General features: G+C 38.6%; 1 long non-coding RNA gene across 1 annotated transcript in view; it reads right to left on the reverse strand.

The window, feature by feature from the left end:
• Positions 1-11,457, reverse strand: part of LOC145722759 (uncharacterized) — a 39,335-nt gene that overhangs the window by 10,076 nt on the left and 17,802 nt on the right. The window contains exon 3 of the long non-coding RNA XR_014147274.1: positions 1,886-1,989. This is a non-coding gene — a long non-coding RNA (uncharacterized LOC145722759). The remainder of the gene's footprint in view (positions 1-1,885; positions 1,990-11,457) is intronic.

Consider the following 11,457-nt stretch of genomic DNA (forward strand, 5'->3'; position numbering starts at 1 on the left):
CCGCTGAGCAGGGAGTCCGATGCAGGACTTGATCCCGGGACTCCAGGATCATGACCTGAGCCGAAGGCAGTCGCTTAACCAACTGAGCCACCCAGGCACCCAAGAAGGCTTAGCTTATTAATGGCTCAACCCTTCCACTGCCCAATTTTCGTCTTTAAAATTAGACCAAAATCCTCAGAGCCAATTCCTTCCTGTTTACAAATACCCTGCTCAGTAAATTTTCGGTAAGACCAGAAAACCAATGCAAAGCCGAGAAAAAGATGTACGTGAAAATAGATTTTGTTAGCGGCTCTAGTGAAAACACATTTTAAACCAACTGAAAAAAAAAATCTGCTCTTTTACAATTTTCACCTTCCCTCCAATTATACTGGCTTTAATGTTTTTCCTTTGAATTCTCCTAGGTTACACAGCACTCTTAAACCTCAAGATCGTAAAAATGAGAAACCTTTCCCAAATCACATGGGTAAAGTCTCAACCTGCTGTTAAAAATACTGCGGATGGGCCAGGCCTTCATTCTGTGGGCAGGTGTCAGAGGCTACATGGACGTAGAGAGCCACAGTGAGTAGTAATGAGCTACAGGGAGCACGGCATTCCACACCACCCTGACCCTGGAGAAGTACCATGGTAGATCCTGGGAATTGTCCCATCAACAGACTTTCCCTACTTCGTTTGCTATTTCCTATTTCTTAAGAAAGAAAGAAAGAAAGAAAGAAAGAAAGAAAGGAAGAAAATTACTTTCCCTTCCTCCTTTCCACCTGGGGACAGCCATGTCATTAAGCTCTGGCTAAAAAGACATAAGAAGTTCATTAGAGCAGTGTGTCTCAAATTTTACTGTATGTACGAATCACCTGAGGATCTTGTTAATATACAGAATCTGAATCGGTAATCAGGATGGGGCTAGGGACGTTGCATTTTAATTAGTTCCCAGGTGAGGCATGACGCTGTGACCTGAGGAGCACAATATGAGTTAGCAAGGATTTTCTTCCTTGATTTGGCCAGAAGGGTGCAAAGAGAAAGCTGCTTCCTGTACTTCCTGCAGCTTCCTGCTTTCGAATGGGATTGAAGAGGGATGTGAGTATGGGGCTGCATCTGCCATCTTGTACTGAAGAGGAATGAAAACCAATGCTGAGAAGAGCAAAGGAGAAGAGTGGAGAGCACGTACGTATTTGATGATGTCATAATGCCAATGAAGTTCAGTAATTTTAGAACCTCCTACCTCTAGACTTCTTATTTTACTGGGATAATAAATATCATGATGGCTTAAGTCACCGTTGGTCAAGTTTTTTGGGAACTATAACCAAGCAGTTCTTATTTATTATATGAACTAAGGTGATCCATTCAGGACCGGGCTTCAATCAGTCAGCCCAGGCGCAGATCCCATCTTTTATAGCCCGTGGCCTGTGGAGAGCCACTGGGCCTGGGGTATGGGAATTCGATGGCTGCAAGTCTTCTGGGAGTAGAGAGCATTCACTCATATGCTGGCAGAAAGGAAATGGACTCTGAAGACTGTAGCAAGTTGGTTTTTAGCCCCTGGCACAGAAGTGGGCAATAGGGGAATGTAGAGATACAAAAGATGCTGAAGTGTTTCTTCTACTGTCTTGTTCTTCTAATGAAACAATTCTGAGGAAAGAGAGGATCAGTTATTTCCCACGGTTGGGCTCAGAACGTGAAGTTAGCTATTGAAATTCATCAGGTAGCTATTGAAAAGCATCTTTTGATGTTCCATATTGAGGATAGGGGTTACAGAATTAGAGTAAGTTAACTAATGTGTATTCTTTTGGGGAAACCACACACTTGCTTCTCCCATTACTGAATAAACACAGGGTGGTGTAACTTTGTCAACAATGCATTTTTAATTTCTTGCTTTACCTTAAGTATCTCTTACCCCAAAAGAACTCTAATCTTTCCAGTTCTCCCCCAAATCTTCGGTATCTTTCTTTTCATTGTCTCCATTTTCTTATTGTAGTAGTTAGGCTACAAACGTATCTGCTATAAAAAAAAGAAAAGAACAATAGGTTCACTTAGGTAGAAATGTATGTATGTCTCATTTAATAGTCTGAGTGAAAACAATTCAAGACAGAGAGCAGTTTCACAGTGTCAAGGACTCATGCTTCTTGTAGCCTCTTGCTCCATCAATGTGGGGCTTCTCTGCCTTGTAGTCTGAGGTGGCTGCTCAAGGTCTCAGCATTTCGTCTCCAATCCAACCAGATGTGATGGGAAAAGAAGAAATGGAAGAGACTTCCCTCCCTCCCGTTAAAAGCCATGTAGGACTTTAAGGTCCGTGTGCCAGGTAAAACTCAAATTTTGCTACTAAATAGAGAAGTGAAGACTGCATTTTGGAGACACACAGTCTGTACCACACGCATTGGTCAACTGGCTTAGAGGGTTTGTGGCTGTCCTTCCACAACAGCGATTAAAAAAAAATAGCCCCCATTATTGTCGTTTTATTTTTTATTTTTTTAAAGATTTTATTTATTTATTTGAGAGAGAGAGAATGAGAGACAGAGAGCAGGAGAGGGAGGAGGGTCAGAGGGAGAAGCAGACTCCCTGCTGAGCAGGGAGCCTGATGCGGGACTCGATCCTGGGACTCCAGGATCATGACCTGAGCCGAAGGCAGTCGCTTAACCAACTGAGCCACCCAGGCGCCCCCATTATTGTCCTTTTAGATGCACTGGTTTATTTGGAGTACTCAGTGCCAGGACAGAGGTAAGGATGATTCACAGCATAGTCCCCTTTCTGTCTGTCACTCTGGTCGAGCTACCAGGACCTCATATTTGTACTAAGAGACAGGACTAGAATTTAAAAATGAATAAAAACTAACATAGGTGAGATTTCTGGGAGTCCAATGCATGTCTATATGATGCTAGAAGCTTCCGTAACAATGAGAGGGGGCATTTGTATTAACTGCAACAGTCAAAATTTGGTTTAGGTGCCACTGCCCTGAGCATACGGCTTTGCAATTTGGCTCAGCAATCGAGTACAGTGGCAAGAACGCTTCTAACGTGCACTGTTGAAAGAGCTGCTTCTTTGTTCCTTGTCATTGCCATAGTGATTTGGAGCCAAAGAGAAGATCACAGATGGCACACTGAACTCAAAAGATTTGGCTGCAACACACGGCAAGAGTTTCCTGAGAACTTTCAGGACGACTTTGGAAGAATTTGACGGATGCTGGCTTTTCCACAGAACAAGTGGAACGTGGCCAGAAAAAAATCCTGATGTGTAACTGTCCATTTTCATTGCTTTGGCTATGAGAATTTATTCTTCATTCAGTAGTCCCCACAATTCCACTTTTCCCAATGGCTGCTAAATCTGTGTGATTCAAGCCCATTTGATCCCCTCTTCCCCTGGTTAAGGCTTCCATCTGAAAGAGACAGACATCACTTTCATTCTTATGTCACTGGCCAAAGTAAGTCATTATCTTAAAGAAGCAAGGAGTGAAATCACTACAACATACCCTGAAAGAGGAGAATCAGAATATTCATAAACAGTCAAATGACGGCCACAGTACTTAAATAGTAGACTGAAAATGTCATAAGATAGGAAATATTAGCTATGATGATTGCTATAACCAAATCAAAACTCAATTGCTCCACCTAATTTTGGTGCCAGCAAATGTATTAATCACTACTCTCGCCACCTGGTGCAACTCTTCATGACTCTTTAAGACACAGGGTGTGCCTCCTAATACAGAGCCTAGTCGCCAAAGAGTATAAAGGGAAACGTGATTCTGTTGGTCTGCGTGATATTGAGTAATGGGCCATGCAGCAAAAAAAGTCTCACATTTATGTTTAAAAGGATTTATATTGCAAAGGTATTTTCTACTTTCCTCTAGAATGGCTACTAGGCACAGGGCTGGGATTAGGAAAATTTGTGCAGAGAGTATGATTTGGAACTATTTCATCATCTTTTGGGGCTAATATCTTCTTGCTCTTCTTTTTTTTTTAAGTAGGCTCCACACCCAGTGTGGAGCCCAGCCTGGGGCTTGAACTCATGACCATGAGATCAAGACCTGAGCTGAGATTAAGAGCCGGGCACTTAACCGACTGAGCCACCCTGGCACCCCAGGGCTAATATTTTCTTTCCACTCTCCACCCCTATTTCCCAAGGCTTCCAGAAGTTTAATACCCACACCTGGGTTTTCACATTCCAAAAAGAAACAATTTTTAGGGATTGTTTCAGTCTCAAAATTCACAATCAGAATGAAACAGTCTCAAAATTCACAATCAGAATTTAACTCTACTGTGATCCATTCTTTAAGGACAAAACTCTTTGAAAAAATAATTTATTACAAAGTGTTTACAGCTGAAAGGAATAGAATGCGTAATCCTTTCCACTAATAAATTTACAAATTAATAAGAGCTTTCAATATTTTTAAGCCAAAGGAGAAAGAAACAATAGGAATTTCAGTTCTCAGGAAAATAATTATGGGAGATCTCTTTGAACAGAACTTCCCTTGGGGGTTTCCCTCAAACCCCGCCATAGATCTTGAAATGATCATTACAGACATAAATAATATCTTTTTTAATTCTTCTGCTGTTACAATAACCTAACTGATACCATCCGATGCTGGCAAGGGTGAAGTTTAACTGACCTCTAATTAAATGCCTTGTATTAGGACAGGAATACTTTTGTGGGAAATAAAGTTTGGATTATCAACTCAGTAGATAAATCAAGGATTAAATCCAATTGTTGATGAATGTTAAGCAAAAGGCAAAAGAAATGTTAAACTAGTCCTACACACAATCCTCTCTCCAGGCACACTGCTTTCTTTTCATTTTTTATGTACATGAGCTCCCTTGCTTAGTGGTCTTTCAATGTGCCATTAGCTCTGCTTGAAGTATACTTACCTTCTTTTCCTACACCACTTTTTTTTTTCTCTTTCCTTATTCTTTAGGACTTATTTAAATGCTATGTCTTCTAGGAAGCTCTACAAGACTCTGGGAGTAGGGGCGGAGCCCTATCTATGTATTTCCATAGGACATCTATTTCCCCATCCAAAGTATGGCCACTCTATAGACTGATCCATAGCTTCTATACTAAAGAAAGCTCCATCAAGACAGGAATGGTGGCTCCCTTGGTCATTGCTGTCTTCTTAGTATGTCAGGAATAGTACTTGACATAGTGCTTAAAAGGAGACTTTGAGTAAATTCGTTACTATATTTAACATTGTAGAAAATTGTCTGTTCCCAATACACTAACTGGCCATACCCTTGCCTGATGTTAGGGTTTCAAAATTTAGCTATCTCAGTAAAGTAATAATAGATATGGATAGATTTAGTCTATTAGACATGGATCTGGGCAGAATGATACATTTTCTATAATAGATAAATAATTCCACTATTAGGTTAAACAAAATATGTTAAACGCTATAAATACAAAGATGCTCTTAGAAGTCTTGTTTATCAGGCTTAAATATCAGATATATTCCAAATGCTCACCATTAGGGGATTATTTAAGTAAATTATAGTGTGGCACCTGAATAGAATAATATGTAGCCAACTGAAATGATGGTTATAAAAAAAGAGGGCTGAGGAGACCATCACAACATAGAAAAACCATACAATAAAATGTTAACTAATTACAAAGTATGACACTAAACTGTACAAACGTTATTGTTTTAACTAACTGAAAACATGCGTGTGAAAAGAAATAAAAGAATGATTGCATTAGAGTGGTTGACTGTGGGTTATTTTCTTCCTGAGCCCACATTTTAAATTCACGTGCTCACATTACTTTCATAATTACGGTATGTAATAAAGATATTTGCGACTTTAAATGTCAATTATTATGTATTATGGGTGACAAAATAAGAGTAACTCTTATAATTGAAAGTTTAAAACTTAAGATGCTAAGACTGGAAACTACAATTGACTGGATAAAAGTAGATATTTTACTTAATGTGATAAACTAATAGAAAATAAATTACTAGCCCAATAACAAAGATTCCTTTTGCAGAACTCATTTCACCCAACAGAATGAAGACAATTGCATTACTTAAAACACCTGGAAGGTGGAATTCAAATCACAAGAAGAAATGCTTGGGCATGCATCAGTCTTCTCTGATCTTCCTAAACAGAAATGCTAAATTTTCACGTAATACCTGAATGATTAGGTGCCAAAAAAAGCAGAAGAGATGTAAAGGTAGGAGAAGCAAATAACTAAACAAGGCAGTGTTTCAGAAAGGAATTACCATGCCAGGCCTTGGCTCAGAAGCAAAAGTCTTTCTGTGAAGGGTTCACAGCATCTATTAAACACAGAGTCAATCACAAAAACAAAACCCAACTGTTTGAGATTAACATTTGTAATAAACATTTTAAAGGAAGGAATGTGGAAGGCAAATATATATTGTGAAATAAAATCTATACTCCTGAGAGAAGTAATACTTCCTTTAAAAGAATTGCAGGGGCCCCAAAACTCATTCCTTATACTGAAAGAAATAACAATTAGATGCAGGACAGCACATTAGCAGAGGCATATTTAATTTCTGAGAGGGAAGTATATTAAGGCAAAAATCAAGCACATCCTTCCATTGTAGGAAATGCCAAACTTCCTTAGAGACAATTGACAAAAGAAAAAAAATATATATATATATAACTGGAGTATACCTAAAAATGAAGAACACAAATCATATATTTTAAAACCATGGCTTAGATATATTAAATTGTTTGGCTGCTCTAAGAAATTATTTATCAAGCACTTGAACAGAGAATCACGATTTGCTCATTTATATTTGGACAACGGCATTAAATAAATGAAATTTTCTATCACAGAAAGTTCTATTGGATAGCACTGGTCTGGGGCCAGTTTGAGAGAGGAACTACTTTATAGGAGTCTTGGATTGGGGGCCAGTAAAACTTTAAAGAATGAGTAATGAGATCTGAAGAGTAAAGGTGAAAGCTATACTGTGGAGGGGAGGTTAGGTCCTTACTTTAGAAAAAGAGGGACTGTTGGTTATAGAAACGTCTAGAGTATTTTTATAAACACAGATACCTACCATCTACCCCATTCCACCCTTACGCGTGCTCCAAATCTTTGGGAAATTCTCCTCCACACACAGCCTTGGGTCAGTTGCAAAAGTCAGTGTCATACACCACACGTGGGATGAGAGGAGATTACAAATTCAATAGAAGTGAGAATTTAAGACCAGAGGTAATCAGATCTCTCAACAGAGACAGAGACAAGATCAGCGATCATCCTCTGGTAATCTCCAAACTGCCCCAAGTAAGAATGTCCAGAAAGGGGTTTACATCAACTATCACAGGTGATCCCAACTGATTCCAGAATTACTTTGATTCATCAAGACAGAGGTTACATACCTATGAAAAAAAATTATAAATTACTCTATTTTCTGAGAGACAATAAACACTTTATTAGGCATTAAGATGGATAAAGAACCCAAATGCATTCTCCTCCATTTATCCAGCTCAGAAAAGGCTTAAGTTAAAAAGAGCTAGAGATTATTGTTTCAAGGGGGAAAAATCCCCTGACTGCCGATGAGAGATTGATTTATGGAAACTTCCTCTTAGCTTTATTTTATCTGTCTGCTCTTTGCTACCAGTTTCAGAAATGTTCAGAATAGAAAGGGCCTTCCTGCAGGGCCTACTTTTTGAGGTAGGTGTTCTAACTCGGAAATAAAGCTTATGTCATAAGATTTCTGGGTTGTCCCTACCAGAAAGGCCTTGAGCTTTCGGTTGGGCTCAAGAGTGACTGTTCTTTTGTTTTTCGAAAACCAATAACATCCACCATATTAAACAGGAATTTCATGTTTATTTGTGGATTTTTTAAAAAGCCTTTTGGTCAGCCCTGCAAATCATACAGGCTTCCAAAATTAAAGGAATACCAAAATAACTATGGCATTTCCTCAGTTGAACATAATGGTTTCTTCAGAGCAGATTTGCCCCATAAACACTGAGCATTTTCTTTCCCTCCAGTAACATCTGTGAACAAGTTTCCCACTGGACAAAGCGAAGGACTAATAACCACGTCAGACATGGGTGGGCACAGGTGCTTCAGCGTGTACTTCCACAAACACATCCCAGTTCTGTCAAGTGGGCTATTTCTGACCCTGCCCTTCAGACTTCAGTCCCATGGTGTGTTTGGCCTGGGAGAAGGGCAATCCGTTGGCAGGGCTGTCAGCAGCAGCATCAAAAGGGCCTGACTTTTTACTGGCAGAGTGCATCCCCTGAACATATTGACTCTCTGAACACAGAACATCAGCCCAACAATTTATTAAAAGCAATTGTGTGTTTCCTAGGTCTAGCCAAACATTTGGTGCATGTTATAAAACCTTCCAAGACCCAACTTCAGTCCTACTTCTTCTAAGAAAAACTTCCCCAACTAGCCCGGATTATGAACCTCAAATTTCTTATGGCAACCATTGTCTGGAATGTTCACTGGACACTTAACCATACACTGCGTTATGAGAAGTCCCTCTTCCGTCTGTAATGAACAGTTATTTTCAATTTGTGTTCTATTCAATTTCTCTCCTTTAAAACTCGTGCTCCTTAGCTCTAGCTACATCCCATACTCTTTGATGATAAAGGTTGTTTTTTATACTTGTTTGTTTGCTTAACGATACTTAGTGTGAGTGATTATACCTGATAGGCCTTAATATATTTTTGTGGATTTGAAAATAGAATTTTAGAATGGCAATTTAGAAAAACAGCATAAACTCCTGGCTCCTTATAAAATTGTTTTGGGTAGGAAGATGACATTTGTCTAGCACTCTGGTAGTATGAGAGGAAAAGAAATCAATTTAATTTTTATTAAAATCGAGGAGTTGGTGGGTATGTAAAGGAAGACAGAACAAATAATACGTGTATGAGAAGTTTCAGAGCATTCACCTCGTGCTAGCTGGAGGAAGCGTACCGAATCCTGCAAGTACTTGAAGGCATACTACCTCGCTTTATCACCAATCACCGGGCTAAAAATGAGGCCCTCTTCTCTGCTTTCTAATATCCACTGTTTAGACGCTGATTATTTCATAATAGTCTGTTAAAATATTTTTCCCATTTAAAATTTTTGATTGTTTATCCATTATTAAATTTTGAGTGTTCCTTATGAAATTTGGATACAAGTGCTTTATCAATCAGATAAATATATTTCCCCCAGTCTCTGACTTGTCTTAATTCTCTTAAAAGTGACTTTTGAAGAAGTTTTTAATTTTTTAAAAAATTTTTGTTTAAATTCCAGGTGGTTAACATACAGGGTAATATTAGTTTCAGGTGTAGAATTTAGTGACTCAACACTTCCATACATCACCCGGAGTTCAGCACAGCAAGTGTCCTCCTTAATCCCCATCACCTACTTCCTCCATCCCTCCCCACCTCCCCTCTGGTGACCATCAGTGTGTTCTATAGAGTTAAGACTGTTTCTTGGATATCCTCTCTTTTTCCACCCCCCATGATCATTTGTTTTGTTTCTTAAACTCCACAAATGAGTGAAATCCTATGGTATTTGTCTTTCTCTGACTTATTCTGTTTAACATAATACTTTCTAGCTCCATCCATGTCCTTGCAAATGGCAAGATTTCATTCTATTTTATAGCTGAGTAATATTCCATTGTATACATATACCCTATCTTTATCCATTCACCAGTTGATGGACATTTGGGCTATTTCCATAATTTGGTTACTGTAGATAAAGATTTTTAACTTTGATAGAGTCCAATTTACTGATTTTTTTGTGTGTGTGGGTCCTGTTTTTGGTGTTGTATCTAAGATATCTTTGCCTAAACCAAGGTCAAAAAATTTTTCTCCAGTGTTTTTTAATGAAAAATTTGTGGTTCTAGAGTGTACATTTGAGTTCATTTTTGTATGTGGTGTGAGATATACATTGAAATTTTTTGCATATGGATAGTCATTTGTTCCAGCACCATCTGTTGAGAAGATAATTTGAATTATGTTGTATTGTTTTGAAAACTAACTGACCATATATGTGTGGGTTTGTTTCTGAACCCTCTACTCTGTTTCACTGATCAATTTGTCTGTATTTAAACCAATACCATATTGCCTTGTTTTCTGCAGCTTTATAAATCTTCAAATTGGGTAGTGTTGGTCTCCTGCTTTTGTTCCTCTTTTTCAAAATCGTTGTGTCTGTTTTAAGCCTTTTTCATTTCCATGTGAATTCTAGAATTAGCTTCTTCGTTTCTACAAAACTGCCTGCTGGGATTTTTCTTTTTCCTTTTTTAGTTTGAGTGGAATGTATACATCAGTTGGGGAGAATTAACCTCTTTGCAGTATCTTAACATCTTCTAACCTGTGAACAGGCAATAACTCTCCATTAATTTCAGTCTTCTTTAATTTCTCTCAACACTGTTTTAGAGTTTTCAGGACTTGAGTATCTGTTGTTAGATTTATCCCCAAGTATTTCATATTATCTAAAGATATTGGAAATGATATATTTTTTAAAAGGTTTAATTATTTGAGAGAGAAATCTAAAGCAAGATGGGGAAGGGGCAGAGGGAGAGGGAGAGAGACTCTCAAGCAGACTCCATGCTTCTTCTAAGAGAGGCAGAAGTTGCACATATGAGATGTCACAGAAGAAAAGATTAATGAACTTGAAGACATAACAATAGAAACAATCCAAAATAAAATACACAGGGGAAAAATAATTTTAAAAATATATATTGTGAGCATAAGATAGCTGTGAGAAAACATCAAGCAGCCTAATATACACATAATTGGAGTCCCTAAAGGAGGGTAGACAAAAAGAATATTTGAAGAAATAATGCCTGAAAAATTACAAATTTGGTGAGAATTACAACTGGCAGCTGCAAGAAACTCAATAAACCACACCACAAAAAACATGATGAAAACCACATAATCATAATCATAGCCAAACTGCACAAAATCTGTGATAAAACATTTTTTTGAGAGCCAAAGAAAAGAAACTTTATGTACCTAGGAACAAAGACCAGAATTGTACCAAACTTCTTAATGAAACAATGCAAGTGAGAAAACAGTGGAGCATCTGGGAGGTTCTGGAAAGGAAAAAAAATCTGCCCCTAATGGCTTACCAGTGCTTCTGTCAATTTTTCTTTGGAGAAGACCCAAGGAAATGGCTCTCATAAGAGGAAACACCCATCTGTGGAACTGTTTTCTTTATGTCTATACTTTAATGGGCAAACAAGGCCAAGAAGACATTCTTTTTTTTTTTTTTAAGATTTTATTTATTTATTTGAGAGAGAGAGAATGAGAGACAGAGAGCATAAGAGGGAGGAGGGTCAGAGGGAGAAGCAGACTCCCTGCCGAGCAGGGAGCCCGATGCGGGACTCGATCCCGGGACTCCAGGATCATGACCTGAGCCGAAGGCAGTCGCTTAACCAACTGAGCCACCCAGGTGCCCGCCAAGAAGATATTCTTAAAGCTACTTTGTGATTGACACTTGATAGAGATGCATGAGGTCAGCAGGGGGACGGGGGTGGGGCATGTTGAGAATCAAGAGCTATGTTCCCAG

This window comes from Leptonychotes weddellii, chromosome 7 (genome assembly GCF_054177405.1).
Source record: "Leptonychotes weddellii isolate Sample4059 chromosome 7, ASM5417740v2, whole genome shotgun sequence".
NCBI classification, from domain to species: domain Eukaryota; kingdom Metazoa; phylum Chordata; class Mammalia; order Carnivora; family Phocidae; genus Leptonychotes; species Leptonychotes weddellii.